We start from the raw sequence: 13,899 nt of genomic DNA, 5'->3' as shown, positions 1-13,899 counted from the left end.
ATTTTAAAATACTATCAGATAATTGAACTAAGCACTTTTAAAGAACCTGAGAAAACAGGCTCATTCAGGATATGAACCTGGGACCTTTTGCACCCGAAGCAAGAATCATACACCCTGACCAACAAGCCACTAGCCAAATAATTTCTTATTCAGTTTTTAACATTTTTAAAGTAAAACTCTAATTATTTAAGAAAAAATGCAAATAACTGGAGAAAACACACAATTTCATTTAATGAAGATGAAACATTTTAAAAATAACATAACAACTTAAAACAAAAAATGTGTATGCAGCATTGCAAAAATAATAACTTAAGGTTACTTGTTATCCAAGTATGTATATTAGAAATGTGCAGTGCCAATATTTAGAGGTCCCAATAGAGTTTGGACTTTTTTTGATAGTTGGAACCTAAGACTTGTCACATACTGTGTGCAACTCAAGCATGCAGACCAAGAAGAAAGACAAAATAAACACCTGCAATTTATTGTTGATCTTTTTGTTAGTCATAATGATACTATTCTTTTAAGCCACTCAGGGTTATTTAGAAAAAAGAAAGGTAAGAGAAAAACCTGTAATTTCATTTTGACAGTTTTTTGTTTGTCAAAATTAGACTTTTAAGCCACTCAAGGTTACTTAGACAAAATGGAATCTATAGTTTACCCAATATACCACCAAATGGTTGACATTTTACTAAGTATGCATAAGTATATACCTTTAAAAGATGGGCTCATCCGGGATTTGTACCGGGGATCTCTCGCACCCTAAGCAAGAATCAACGAGCCCACTTTGCATGTCTTTTTTATGTATATTAATGAAATTGTAAGTAAAACTGTTTGTATACATTAGTGAGTATTTTAAAATGCTATTAAATACTATCAGATATTAAAAGTACATGAAGAGATGGGCTCGTCCAGGATTTGAACCCGGGACCTCTCGCACCCGAAGCGAGAATCATACCCCTAGACCAACGAGCCATCTGCCTATGGTCTTCTCATTCAGATTTTACCATTTTTAAAGTAAAACTCAAATTATTTAATAAAAAAATGCAATAAGCTGGAAAAAAAGATGTTACATTTTAAAAATACCATAACTATTTAAAAAAATTATTTATAGCATAGCTAAAATGTTTCCTTAAGGTCAATTTTTGGTCCAAGTATGCATATTTGGAAATTTTAGTGCCAAGATTTATGGGTTCCTATAGAGTTTTAACTTTTCTAATATCTGGAACCTAAGACTTGTCTCATACTGTGTGCAACTTTAGCATACAGACCAAGAAGAAAGAAAAAAACAAAAACCTGCAATTAATTGTTGACCTTTTTGTTTGTCAAAAAGAGACTATTCTTTTAAGCCACTCATTGTTTCTTAGAAAAAAGCAAGGTAAGAGAAAAACCTGTAATTTCATTTTGACTGTTTTTTATTTGTCAAAATGAGACTTCTTTGAAGCCACTCAAAGTTACTTAGACAAAATGGAATCTACAGTTTACCCAATATACCACCAAATGGTTGACAGTTTACTAAATATGCATAAGTATATACTTTTTTTATGGATTGGCAAAAGAAAAATTCACTTGATGCTTTTGACTCAGGCAATTGACATCAATCAGATAATGGAACCATGGTATTTAAAAGAACCTGAGAAGATGGGCTTGTCTGCGATTTAATCCCAGGACCTCTCGCACCCTAAGCGAGAATCATACCCCTATACCAACGAGCCTACTGTTCATGTATTTTCATGTATACTAATGAAATTGGAAGTGAAACTGTTGGAATACATTAGTATTTTAAAATACTATCAGATAATTGAACTAAGCACTTTTAAAGAACCTGAGAAAACAGGCTCATTCAGGATATGAACCTGGGACCTTTTGCACCCGAAGCAAGAATCATACACCCTGACCAACAAGCCACTAGCCAAATAATTTCTTATTCAGTTTTTAACATTTTTAAAGTAAAACTCTAATTATTTAAGAAAAAATGCAAATAACTGGAGAAAACACACAATTTCATTTAATGAAGATGAAACATTTTAAAAATAACATAACAACTTAAAACAAAAAATGTGTATGCAGCATTGCAAAAATAATAACTTAAGGTTACTTGTTATCCAAGTATGTATATTAGAAATGTGCAGTGCCAATATTTAGAGGTCCCAATAGAGTTTGGACTTTTTTTGATAGTTGGAACCTAAGACTTGTCACATACTGTGTGCAACTCAAGCATGCAGACCAAGAAGAAAGACAAAATAAACACCTGCAATTTATTGTTGATCTTTTTGTTAGTCATAATGATACTATTCTTTTAAGCCACTCAGGGTTATTTAGAAAAAAGAAAGGTAAGAGAAAAACCTGTAATTTCATTTTGACAGTTTTTTGTTTGTCAAAATTAGACTTTTAAGCCACTCAAGGTTACTTAGACAAAATGGAATCTATAGTTTACCCAATATACCACCAAATGGTTGACATTTTACTAAGTATGCATAAGTATATACCTTTAAAAGATGGGCTCATCCGGGATTTGTACCGGGGATCTCTCGCACCCTAAGCAAGAATCAACGAGCCCACTTTGCATGTCTTTTTTATGTATATTAATGAAATTGTAAGTAAAACTGTTTGTATACATTAGTGAGTATTTTAAAATGCTATTAAATACTATCAGATATTAAAAGTACATGAAGAGATGGGCTCGTCCAGGATTTGAACCCGGGACCTCTCGCACCCGAAGCGAGAATCATACCCCTAGACCAACGAGCCATCTGCCTATGGTCTTCTCATTCAGATTTTACCATTTTTAAAGTAAAACTCAAATTATTTAATAAAAAAATGCAATAAGCTGGAAAAAAAGATGTTACATTTTAAAAATACCATAACTATTTAAAAAAATTATTTATAGCATAGCTAAAATGTTTCCTTAAGGTCAATTTTTGGTCCAAGTATGCATATTTGGAAATTTTAGTGCCAAGATTTATGGGTTCCTATAGAGTTTTAACTTTTCTAATATCTGGAACCTAAGACTTGTCTCATACTGTGTGCAACTTTAGCATACAGACCAAGAAGAAAGAAAAAAACAAAAACCTGCAATTAATTGTTGACCTTTTTGTTTGTCAAAAAGAGACTATTCTTTTAAGCCACTCATTGTTTCTTAGAAAAAAGCAAGGTAAGAGAAAAACCTGTAATTTCATTTTGACTGTTTTTTATTTGTCAAAATGAGACTTCTTTGAAGCCACTCAAAGTTACTTAGACAAAATGGAATCTACAGTTTACCCAATATACCACCAAATGGTTGACAGTTTACTAAATATGCATAAGTATATACTTTTTTTTATGGATTGGCAAAAGAAAAATTCACTTGATGCTTTTGACTCAGGCAATTGACATCAATCAGATAATGGAACCATGGTATTTAAAAGAACCTGAGAAGATGGGCTCGTCTGCGATTTAATCCCAGGACCTCTCGCACCCTAAGCGAGAATCATACCCCTATACCAACTAGCCTACTGTTCATGTATTTTCATGTATACTAATGAAATTGGAAGTGAAACTGTTGGAATACATTAGTATTTTAAAATACTATCAGATAATTGAACTAAGCACTTTTAAAGAACCTGAGAAAACAGGCTCATCCAGGATATGAACCTGGGATCTTCTGCACCTGAAGCAAGAATCATACACCCTGACCAACAAGCCACTAGCCAAATAATTTCTTATTCAGTTTTTAACATTTTTAAAGTAAACTCTAATTATTTAAGAAAAAATGCAAATAACTGGAGAAAACACACAATTTCATTTAGTGAAGATGAAACATTTTAAAAATAACATAACAACTTAAAACAAAAAATGTGTATGTAGCATTGCAAAAATAATAACTTAAGGTTACTTGTTATCCAAGTATGTATATTAGAAATGTGCAGTGCCAATATTTAGAGGTCCCAATAGAGTTTGGACTTTTTTTGATAGTTGGAACCTAAGACTTGTCACATACTGTGTGCAACTCAAGCATGCAGACCCAGAAGAAAGACAAAATAAACACCTGCAATTTATTGTTGATCTTTTTGTTAGTCATAATGATACTATTCTTTTAAGCCACTCAGGGTTATTTAGAAAAAAGAAAAGTAAGAGAAAAACCTGTAATTTCATTTTGACAGTTTTTTGTTAGTCAAAATTAGACTTTTAAGCCACTCAAGGTTACTTAGACAAAATGGAATCTATAGTTTACCCAATATACCACCAAATGGTTGACATTTTACTAAGTATGCATAAGTATATACCTTTAAAAGATGGGCTCATCCGGGATTTGTACCGGGGATCTCTCGCACCCTAAGCAAGAATCAACGAGCCCACTGTGCATGTCTTTTTTATGTATATTAATGAAATTGTAAGTAAAACTGTTTGTATACATTAGTGAGTATTTTAAAATGCTATTAAATACTATCAGATATTAAGGACTTTAAAAGTACATGAAGAGATGGGCTCGTCCGGGATTTGAACCCGGGACCTCTCGCACCCGAAGCAAGAATCATACCCCTAGACCAACGAGCCATCTGCCTAAGGTCTTCTCATTCAGATTTTACAATTTTTAAAGTAAAACTCAAATTATTTAATAAAAAAATGCAATAAGCTGGAAAAAAAAGATGTTACATTTTAAAAATACCATAACTTTTTAAAAAAATTATTTGTAGCATAGCTAAAATGTTTCCTTAAGGTCAATTTTTGGTCCAAGTGTGCATATTTGGAAATTTCAGTGCCAAGATTTATGGGTTTCTATAGAGTTTTAACTTTTCTAATAGCTGGAACCTAAGACTTGTCTCATACTGTGTGCAACTTAAGCATACAGACCAAGAAGAAAGAAAAAAACAAAAACCTGCAATTAATTGTTGACCTTTTTGTTTGTCAAAAAGAGACTATTCTTTTAAGCCACTCATTGTTTCTTAGAAAAAAGCAAGGTAAGAGAAAAACCTGTAATTTCATTTTGACTGTTTTTTATTTGTCAAAATGAGACTTCTTTGAAGCCACTCAAAGTTACTTAGACAAAATGGAATCTACAGTTTACCCAATATACCACCAAATGGTTGACAGTTTACTAAATATGCATAAGTATATACTTTTTTTATGGATTGGCAAAAGTAAAATTCACTTGATGCTTTTGACTCATGCAATTGACATCAATCAGATAATGGAACCATGGTATTTAAAAGAACCTGAGAAGATGGGCTCGTCTGCGATTTAATCCCAGGACCTCTCGCACCCTAAGCGAGAATCATACCCCTATACCAACGAGCCTACTGTTCATGTATTTTCATGTATACTAATGAAATTGGAAGTGAAACTGTTGGAATACATTAGTATTTTAAATTACTATCAGATAATTGAACTAAGCACTTTTAAAGAACCTGAGAAAACAGGCTCATCCAGGATATGAACCTGGGACCTTTTGCACCCGAAGCAAGAATCATACACCCTGACCAACAAGCCACTAGCCAAATAATTTCTTATTCAGTTTTTAACATTTTTAAAGTAAAACTCTAATTATTTAAGAAAAAATGCAAATAACTGGAGAAAACACACAATTTCATTTAATGAAGATGAAACATTTTAAAAATAACATAACAACTTAAAACAAAAAATGTGTATGTAGCATTGCAAATAATAACTTAAGGTTACTTGTTATCCAAGTATGTATATTAGAAATGTGCAGTGCCAATATTTAGAGGTCCCAATAGAGTTTGGACTTTTTTTGATAGTTGGAACCTAAGACTTGTCACATACTGTGTGCAACTCAAGCATGCAGACCAAGAAGAAAGACAAAATAAACACCTGCAATTTATTGTTGATCTTTTTGTTAGTCATAATGATACTATTCTTTTAAGCCACTCAGGGTTATTTAGAAAAAAGAAAGGTAAGAGAAAAACCTGTAATTTCATTTTGACAGTTTTTTGTTTGTCAAAATTAGACTTTTAAGCCACTCAAGGTTACTTAGACAAAATGGAATCTATAGTTTACCCAATATACCACCAAATGGTTGACATTTTACTAAGTATGCATAAGTATATACCTTTAAAAGATGGGCTCATCCGGGATTTGTACCGGGGATCTCTCGCACCCTAAGCAAGAATCAACGAGCCCACTTTGCATGTCTTTTTTATGTATATTAATGAAATTGTAAGTAAAACTGTTTGTATACATTAGTGAGTATTTTAAAATGCTATTAAATACTATCAGATATTAAAAGTACATGAAGAGATGGGCTCGTCCAGGATTTGAACCCGGGACCTCTCGCACCCGAAGCGAGAATCATACCCCTAGACCAACGAGCCATCTGCCTAAGGTCTTCTCATTCAGATTTTACCATTTTTAAAGTAAAACTCAAATTATTTAATAAAAAAATGCAATAAGCTGGAAAAAAAGATGTTACATTTTAAAAATACCATAACTATTTAAAAAAATTATTTATAGCATAGCTAAAATGTTTCCTTAAGGTCAATTTTTGGTCCAAGTATGCATATTTGGAAATTTTAGTGCCAAGATTTATGGGTTCCTATAGAGTTTTAACTTTTCTAATATCTGGAACCTAAGACTTGTCTCATACTGTGTGCAACTTTAGCATACAGACCAAGAAGAAAGAAAAAAACAAAAACCTGCAATTAATTGTTGACCTTTTTGTTTGTCAAAAAGAGACTATTCTTTTAAGCCACTCATTGTTTCTTAGAAAAAAGCAAGGTAAGAGAAAAACCTGTAATTTCATTTTGACTGTTTTTTATTTGTCAAAATGAGACTTCTTTGAAGCCACTCAAAGTTACTTAGACAAAATGGAATCTACAGTTTACCCAATATACCACCAAATGGTTGACAGTTTACTAAATATGCATAAGTATATACTTTTTTTTATGGATTGGCAAAAGAAAAATTCACTTGATGCTTTTGACTCAGGCAATTGACATCAATCAGATAATGGAACCATGGTATTTAAAAGAACCTGAGAAGATGGGCTCATCTGCGATTTAATCCCAGGACCTCTCGCACCCTAAGCGAGAATCATACCCCTATACCAACGAGCCTACTGTTCATGTATTTTCATGTATACTAATGAAATTGGAAGTGAAACTGTTGGAATACATTAGTATTTTAAAATACTATCAGATAATTGAACTAAGCACTTTTAAAGAACCTGAGAAAACAGGCTCATCCAGGATATGAACCTGGGATCTTCTGCACCTGAAGCAAGAATCATACACCCTTACCAACAAGCCACTAGCCAAATAATTTCTTATTCAGTTTTTAACATTTTTAAAGTAAACTCTAATTATTTAAGAAAAAATGCAAATAACTGGAGAAAACACACAATTTCATTTAATGAAGATGAAACATTTTAAAAATAACATAACAACTTAAAACAAAAAATGTGTATGTAGCATTGCAAAAATAATAACTTAAGGTTACTTGTTATCCAAGTATGTATATTAGAAATGTGCAGTGCCAATATTTAGAGGTCCCAATAGAGTTTGGACTTTTTTTGATAGTTGGAACCTAAGACTTGTCACATACTGTGTGCAACTCAAGCATGCAGACCCAGAAGAAAGACAAAATAAACACCTGCAATTTATTGTTGATCTTTTTGTTAGTCATAATGATACTATTCTTTTAAGCCACTCAGGGTTATTTAGAAAAAAGAAAAGTAAGAGAAAAACCTGTAATTTCATTTTGACAGTTTTTTGTTAGTCAAAATTAGACTTTTAAGCCACTCAAGGTTACTTAGACAAAATGGAATCTATAGTTTACCCAATATACCACCAAATGGTTGACATTTTACTAAGTATGCATAAGTATATACCTTTAAAAGATGGGCTCATCCGGGATTTGTACCGGGGATCTCTCGCACCCTAAGCAAGAATCAACGAGCCCACTGTGCATGTCTTTTTTATGTATATTAATGAAATTGTAAGTAAAACTGTTTGTATACATTAGTGAGTATTTTAAAATGCTATTAAATACTATCAGATATTAAGGACTTTAAAAGTACATGAAGAGATGGGCTCGTCCGGGATTTGAACCCGGGACCTCTCGCACCCGAAGCAAGAATCATACCCCTAGACCAACGAGCCATCTGCCTAAGGTCTTCTCATTCAGATTTTACAATTTTTAAAGTAAAACTCAAATTATTTAATAAAAAAATGCAATAAGCTGGAAAAAAAAGATGTTACATTTTAAAAATACCATAACTTTTTTAAAAAATTATTTGTAGCATAGCTAAAATGTTTCCTTAAGGTCAATTTTTGGTCCAAGTGTGCATATTTGGAAATTTCAGTGCCAAGATTTATGGGTTTCTATAGAGTTTTAACTTTTCTAATAGCTGGAACCTAAGACTTGTCTCATACTGTGTGCAACTTAAGCATACAGACCAAGAAGAAAGAAAAAAACAAAAACCTGCAATTAATTGTTGACCTTTTTGTTTGTCAAAAAGAGACTATTCTTTTAAGCCACTCATTGTTTCTTAGAAAAAAGCAAGGTAAGAGAAAAACCTGTAATTTCATTTTGACTGTTTTTTATTTGTCAAAATGAGACTTCTTTGAAGCCACTCAAAGTTACTTAGACAAAATGGAATCTACAGTTTACCCAATATACCACCAAATGGTTGACAGTTTACTAAATATGCATAAGTATATACTTTTTTTATGGATTGGCAAAAGTAAAATTCACTTGATGCTTTTGACTCATGCAATTGACATCAATCAGATAATGGAACCATGGTATTTAAAAGAACCTGAGAAGATGGGCTCGTCTGCGATTTAATCCCAGGACCTCTCGCACCCTAAGCGAGAATCATACCCCTATACCAACGAGCCTACTGTTCATGTATTTTCATGTATACTAATGAAATTGGAAGTGAAACTGTTGGAATACATTAGTATTTTAAAATACTATCAGATAATTGAACTAAGCACTTTTAAAGAACCTGAGAAAACAGGCTCATCCAGGATATGAACCTGGGACCTTTTGCACCCGAAGCAAGAATCATACACCCTGACCAACAAGCCACTAGCCAAATAATTTCTAATTCAGTTTTTAACATTTTTAAAGTAAAACTCTAATTATTTAAGAAAAAATGCAAATAACTGGAGAAAACACACAATTTCATTTAATGAAGATGAAACATTTTAAAAATAACATAACAACTTAAAACAAAAAATGTGTATGTAGCATTGCAAATAATAACTTAAGGTTACTTGTTATCCAAGTATGTATATTAGAAATGTGCAGTGCCAATATTTAGAGGTCCCAATAGAGTTTGGACTTTTTTTGATAGTTGGAACCTAAGACTTGTCACATACTGTGTGCAACTCAAGCATGCAGACCCAGAAGAAAGACAAAATAAACACCTGCAATTTATTGTTGATCTTTTTGTTAGTCATAATGATACTATTCTTTTAAGCCACTCAGGGTTATTTAGAAAAAAGAAAGGTAAGAGAAAAACCTGTAATTTCATTTTGACAGTTTTTTGTTTGTCAAAATTAGACTTTTAAGCCACTCAAGGTTACTTAGACAAAATGGAATCTATAGTTAACCAATATACCACCAAATGGTTGACATTTTACTAAGTATGCATAAGTATATACCTTTAAAAGATGGGCTCATCCGGGATTTGTACCGGGGATCTCTCGCACCCTAAGCAAGAATCAACGAGCCCACTGTGCATGTCTTTTTTATGTATATTAATGAAATTGTAAGTAAAACTGTTTGTATACATTAGTGAGTATTTTAAAATGCTATTAAATACTATCAGATATTAAGGACTTTAAAAGTACATGAATAGATGGGCTCGTCCGGGATTTGAACCCGCGACCTCTCGCACCCGAAGCGAGAATCATACCCCTAGACCAACGAGCCATCTGCCTAAGGTCTTCTCATTCAGATTTTACCATTTTTAAAGTAAAACTCAAATTATTTAATAAAAAAATGCAATAAGCTGGAAAAAAAGATGTTACATTTTAAAAATACCATAACTATTTAAAAAAATTATTTGTAGCATAGCTAAAATGTTTCCTTAAGGTCAATTTTTGGTCCAAGTATGCATATTTGGAAATTTCAGTGCCAAGATTTATGGGTTCCTATAGAGTTTTAACTTTTCTAATAGCTGGAACCTAAGACTTGTCTCATACTGTGTGCAACTTAAGCATACAGACCAAGAAGAAAGAAAAAAACAAAAACCTGCAATTAATTGTTGACCTTTTTGTCTGTCAAAAAGAGACTATTCTTTTAAGCCACTCATTGTTTCTTAGAAAAAAGCAAGGTAAGAGAAAAACCTGTAATTTCATTTTGACTGTTTTTTATTTGTCAAAATGATACTTCTTTGAAGCCACTCAAAGTTACTTAGACAAAATGGAATCTACAGTTTACCCAATATACCACCAAATGGTTGACAGTTTACTAAATATGCATAAGTATATACTTTTTTTTATGGATTGGCAAAAGAAAAATTCACTTGATGCTTTTGACTCAGGCAATTGACATCAATCAGATAATGGAACCATGGTATTTAAAAGAACCTGAGAAGATGGGCTCGTCTGCGATTTAATCCCAGGACCTCTCGCACCCTAAGCGAGAATCATACCCCTATAACAACGAGCCTACTGTTCATGTATTTTCATGTATACTAATGAAATTGGAAGTGAAACTGTTGGAATACATTAGTATTTTAAAATACTATCAGATAATTGAACTAAGCACTTTTAAAGAACCTGAGAAAACAGGCTCATCCAGGATATGAACCTGGGATCTTCTGCACCTGAAGCAAGAATCATACACCCTGACCAACAAGCCACTAGCCAAATAATTTCTAATTCAGTTTTTAACATTTTTAAAGTAAACTCTAATTATTTAAGAAAAAATGCAAATAACTGGAGAAAACACACAATTTCATTTAATGAAGATGAAACATTTTAAAAATAACATAACAACTTAAAACAAAAAATGTGTATGTAGCATTGCAAAAATAATAACTTAAGGTTACTTGTTATCCAAGTATGTATATTAGAAATGTGCAGTGCCAATATTTAGAGGTCCCAATAGAGTTTGGACTTTTTTTGATAGTTGGAACCTAAGACTTGTCACATACTGTGTGCAACTCAAGCATGCAGACCCAGAAGAAAGACAAAATAAACACCTGCAATTTATTGTTGATCTTTTTGTTAGTCATAATGATACTATTCTTTTAAGCCACTCAGGGTTATTTAGAAAAAAGAAAAGTAAGAGAAAAACCTGTAATTTCATTTTGACAGTTTTTTGTTAGTCAAAATTAGACTTTTAAGCCACTCAAGGTTACTTAGACAAAATGGAATCTATAGTTTACCCAATATACCACCAAATGGTTGACATTTTACTAAGTATGCATAAGTATATACCTTTAAAAGATGGGCTCATCCGGGATTTGTACCGGGGATCTCTCGCACCCTAAGCAAGAATCAACGAGCCCACTGTGCATGTCTTTTTTATGTATATTAATGAAATTGTAAGTAAAACTGTTTGTATACATTAGTGAGTATTTTAAAATGCTATTAAATACTATCAGATATTAAGGACTTTAAAAGTACATGAAGAGATGGGCTCGTCCGGGATTTGAACCCGGGACCTCTCGCACCCGAAGCAAGAATCATACCCCTAGACCAACGAGCCATCTGCCTAAGGTCTTCTCATTCAGATTTTACAATTTTTAAAGTAAAACTCAAATTATTTAATAAAAAAATGCAATAAGCTGGAAAAAAAAGATGTTACATTTTAAAAATACCATAACTTTTTTTAAAAATTATTTGTAGCATAGCTAAAATGTTTCCTTAAGGTCAATTTTTGGTCCAAGTGTGCATATTTGGAAATTTCAGTGCCAAGATTTATGGGTTTCTATAGAGTTTTAACTTTTCTAATAGCTGGAACCTAAGACTTGTCTCATACTGTGTGCAACTTAAGCATACAGACCAAGAAGAAAGAAAAAACAAAAACCTGCAATTAATTGTTGACCTTTTTGTTTGTCAAAAAGAGACTATTCTTTTAAGCCACTCATTGTTTCTTAGAAAAAAGCAAGGTAAGAGAAAAACCTGTAATTTCATTTTGACTGTTTTTTATTTGTCAAAATGAGACTTCTTTGAAGCCACTCAAAGTTACTTAGACAAAATGGAATCTACAGTTTACCCAATATACCACCAAATGGTTGACAGTTTACTAAATATGCATAAGTATATACTTTTTTTATGGATTGGCAAAAGTAAAATTCACTTGATGCTTTTGACTCATGCAATTGACATCAATCAGATAATGGAACCATGGTATTTAAAAGAACCTGAGAAGATGGGCTCGTCTGCGATTTAATCCCAGGACCTCTCGCACCCTAAGCGAGAATCATACCCCTATACCAACGAGCCTACTGTTCATGTATTTTCATGTATACTAATGAAATTGGAAGTGAAACTGTTGGAATACATTAGTATTTTAAAATACTATCAGATAATTGAACTAAGCACTTTTAAAGAACCTGAGAAAACAGGCTCATCCAGGATATGAACCTGGGACCTTTTGCACCCGAAGCAAGAATCATACACCCTGACCAACAAGCCACTAGCCAAATAATTTCTTATTCAGTTTTTAACATTTTTAAAGTAAAACTCTAATTATTTAAGAAAAAATGCAAATAACTGGAGAAAACACACAATTTCATTTAATGAAGATGAAACATTTTAAAAATAACATAACAACTTAAAACAAAAAATGTGTATGTAGCATTGCAAATAATAACTTAAGGTTACTTGTTATCCAAGTATGTATATTAGAAATGTGCAGTGCCAATATTTAGAGGTCCCAATAGAGTTTGGACTTTTTTTGATAGTTGGAACCTAAGACTTGTCACATACTGTGTGCAACTCAAGCATGCAGACCCAGAAGAAAGACAAAATAAACACCTGCAATTTATTGTTGATCTTTTTGTTAGTCATAATGATACTATTCTTTTAAGCCACTCAGGGTTATTTAGAAAAAAGAAAGGTAAGAGAAAAACCTGTAATTTCATTTTGACAGTTTTTTGTTTGTCAAAATTAGACTTTTAAGCCACTCAAGGTTACTTAGACAAAATGGAATCTATAGTTTACCCAATATACCACCAAATGGTTGACATTTTACTAAGTATGCATAAGTATATACCTTTAAAAGATGGGCTCATCCGGGATTTGTACCGGGGATCTCTCGCACCCTAAGCAAGAATCAACGAGCCCACTTTGCATGTCTTTTTTATGTATATTAATGAAATTGTAAGTAAAACTGTTTGTATACATTAGTGAGTATTTTAAAATGCTATTAAATACTATCAGATATTAAAAGTATATGAAGAGATGGGCTCGTCCAGGATTTGAACCCGGGACCTCTCGCACCCGAAGCGAGAATCATACCCCTAGACCAACGAGCCATCTGCCTAAGGTCTTCTCATTCAGATTTTACCATTTTTAAAGTAAAACTCAAATTATTTAATAAAAAAATGCAATAAGCTGGAAAAAAAGATGTTACATTTTAAAAATACCATAACTATTTAAAAAAATTATTTATAGCATAGCTAAAATGTTTCCTTAAGGTCAATTTTTGGTCCAAGTATGCATATTTGGAAATTTTAGTGCCAAGATTTATGGGTTCCTATAGAGTTTTAACTTTTCTAATATCTGGAACCTAAGACTTGTCTCATACTGTGTGCAACTTTAGCATACAGACCAAGAAGAAAGAAAAAAACAAAAACCTGCAATTAATTGTTGACCTTTTTGTTTGTCAAAAAGAGACTATTCTTTTAAGCCACTCATTGTTTCTTAGAAAAAAGCAAGGTAAGAGAAAAACCTGTAATTTCATTTTGACTGTTTTTTATTTGTCAAAATGAGACTTCTT

The 13,899-nt window shown here is 32.4% G+C and overlaps 8 non-coding genes across 8 annotated transcripts; all 8 read right to left on the bottom strand.

The window, feature by feature from the left end:
• Positions 1-900: 900 nt before the first annotated feature.
• Positions 901-972, bottom strand: TRNAP-CGG (transfer RNA proline (anticodon CGG)). Its single transcript has one exon. It is a non-coding gene; the product is annotated as a tRNA-Pro (tRNA).
• Positions 973-2,676: 1,704 nt separating this feature from the next.
• TRNAP-CGG (transfer RNA proline (anticodon CGG)) lies at positions 2,677-2,748 on the bottom strand. The gene has a single exon. It is a non-coding gene; the product is annotated as a tRNA-Pro (tRNA).
• A 1,713-nt stretch (positions 2,749-4,461) lies between these two features.
• Positions 4,462-4,533, bottom strand: TRNAP-CGG (transfer RNA proline (anticodon CGG)). The gene has a single exon. It is a non-coding gene; the product is annotated as a tRNA-Pro (tRNA).
• A 1,703-nt stretch (positions 4,534-6,236) lies between these two features.
• Positions 6,237-6,308, bottom strand: TRNAP-CGG (transfer RNA proline (anticodon CGG)). Its single transcript has one exon. It is a non-coding gene; the product is annotated as a tRNA-Pro (tRNA).
• Positions 6,309-8,021: 1,713 nt separating this feature from the next.
• On the bottom strand, positions 8,022-8,093 carry TRNAP-CGG (transfer RNA proline (anticodon CGG)). Its single transcript has one exon. It is a non-coding gene; the product is annotated as a tRNA-Pro (tRNA).
• A 1,711-nt stretch (positions 8,094-9,804) lies between these two features.
• Positions 9,805-9,876, bottom strand: TRNAP-CGG (transfer RNA proline (anticodon CGG)). Its single transcript has one exon. It is a non-coding gene; the product is annotated as a tRNA-Pro (tRNA).
• A 1,713-nt stretch (positions 9,877-11,589) lies between these two features.
• Positions 11,590-11,661, bottom strand: TRNAP-CGG (transfer RNA proline (anticodon CGG)). Its single transcript has one exon. It is a non-coding gene; the product is annotated as a tRNA-Pro (tRNA).
• Positions 11,662-13,363: 1,702 nt separating this feature from the next.
• On the bottom strand, positions 13,364-13,435 carry TRNAP-CGG (transfer RNA proline (anticodon CGG)). Its single transcript has one exon. It is a non-coding gene; the product is annotated as a tRNA-Pro (tRNA).
• Positions 13,436-13,899: the final 464 nt, after the last annotated feature.

Source organism: Pseudophryne corroboree, chromosome 3 (assembly GCF_028390025.1).
Source record: "Pseudophryne corroboree isolate aPseCor3 chromosome 3, aPseCor3.hap2, whole genome shotgun sequence".
Lineage (NCBI taxonomy): Eukaryota > Metazoa > Chordata > Amphibia > Anura > Myobatrachidae > Pseudophryne > Pseudophryne corroboree.
This window is presented reverse-complemented; position numbering and strand designations above follow the sequence as displayed.